The sequence below is a fragment of the Ovis aries genome, chromosome 4 (assembly GCF_016772045.2).
Source record: "Ovis aries strain OAR_USU_Benz2616 breed Rambouillet chromosome 4, ARS-UI_Ramb_v3.0, whole genome shotgun sequence".
Lineage (NCBI taxonomy): Eukaryota > Metazoa > Chordata > Mammalia > Artiodactyla > Bovidae > Ovis > Ovis aries.
Window position 1 is genome coordinate 121,004,925 of NC_056057.1, and position 2,010 is coordinate 121,006,934.

A 2,010-nucleotide genomic window follows, 5' to 3' on the forward strand; every position below is an offset into this window, starting at 1 on the left:
AATTCTTCAGTGCTCAGCTTTCTTCACAGTCCAACTCTCACATCCATCCATGACCACTGGAAAACCATAGCCTTGACTAGATGGACCTCTGTTGGCAAAGTAATGTCTCTGCTTTTTAATATGCTGTCCAGGTTTGTCATAGCTTTTCTTCCAAGGAGCAAGAATCTTTTAATTTCATGGCTGCAGACACCATTTGCAGGAACTCTGGAGCCCAAGAAATAAAATCTGTCACTGTTTCCACTTTTTTCCCCTCCTATTGGCCTTGAAGTGATGGGACCAGATGCCATGATCTTCGGTTTTTGAATGTTGAGTTTCAAGCCAGCTTTTTCACTCTCCTTTTTCACCCTCATCAAGACCCTCTTCAGGTCCTCTTCACTTTCTGCCATTAGAATGGTAACATCTGCATACCTGAGACTGTTGATATTTCTCCAGGCAATCTTGACTCCAGCTCATGATTCAGCCAGTCTGGCATTTCCCACCATGCTCTCTACATATAAGTTAAGTAAAAAAGGTGACAATATACAGCCTTGTTGTACTTCTTTCCAAATTTTGAACCAATCAGTTGTTTCATGTAAGATTCTAACTGTTGCTTGTCAACCTGCATATAGGTTTCTCGGGAGGCAGGTCAGGTGGTCTGGTATTCCCATCTCTTCAAGAATTTTCCACAGTTTGTTGTGATCCACACAGTCAAAGGCTTTCATGTAGTCAATGAAGCAGAAGTAGATGTATTTCTGAAATTCCTTTGCTTTCTCTAAAATCTAACAAATGTTGGCAATTTGATCCTTGGTTCCCCTGTCTTTTCTAAATCTAGCTAGTACATCTGAAAGTTCTTGGCTCACCTACTGTTGAAATCTGACTTGAAGGATTTGGAGCATTACCTTCCTAGTGTGTGAGATGAGCGCAGTTGTCCAGTAGTCTGAGCATCCTTTGGCATTGCCTTTCTTTGGGACTGGAATGAAAACTGACCTTTTCCACTCCTGTGGCCACTGCTGACTTTTCCAAATTTGCTGGCATATTGAGTGCAGCACTTTCACAGCATCATCTTTTAGGAATTTAAATAGCTCAGCTGGAACTTCATCACCTCCACTAGCTTTGTTCATAGTGATGCTTCCTAAGGGCCACTTGACTTCACACTCCAGGCTGTCTGGCTCTAGGAGTGACCACACCATCGTGGTTATCTGGGTCATTAAGACCTTTTTCGTACAGTTCTTCTGTGTATTCTTGCCATCTTTTCTTAATCTCTTCTACTTCTGTTATGTCCCTACTGTTTCTTTCTTTATTGTGCCCATCCTTGCATGAAATGTTCCCTTGATATCTCCAATTTTCTTGGAGAGATCTCTAGTTTTTCCCATTCTATTGTTTTCTTCTATTTCTTTGCATTGTTCACTTAAGAAGGCCTTCTTATCTCTCCTTGCTATTCTTTGGAACTCTGCATTTAGATGGATATATCTTTCCTTTTCTCCTTTGCCTTTTGCTTCTCTTCCTTCCTCGGCTATTTGTAAGGCCTCCTCAGACAACCACTCTGCCTTCTTGCATTTGTTTTTCTTTGGGATGGCTTTGGTCACTACCCCCTGTACAATGTTACGAACCTCTGTCCATAGTTCTTCAGGCACTCTGTCTACCAGATCTAATCCCTTGAAAATATTTGTTACCTCCACTGTATAATCATAAGGGATTTGCTTTAGGTCATATGTGAATGGTCTAGGGATTTTCCCCACTTTCTTCAATTTAAGCTTGAATTTTGCAATAAGGGGCTGATAATCTGTGTCAGTCAGCTCCAGGCCTTATTTCTGCTGACTATATAGAGTTTCTCCATCATTGACTGCAAAGTATATAATCAATCTGATTTGGGTATTGACCATCTGGTGATGTCCATATGTAGAGTCATCTCTTGTGTCATCGGAAATGGGTGTTCACCATGACTGGTGTGTTCTCTTGACAAAACTGTTAGCCTCTGCCCTGCTGTATTTTGTATTCCGAGGCCAAATGTGTCTGTTGTTTCCGGTATCT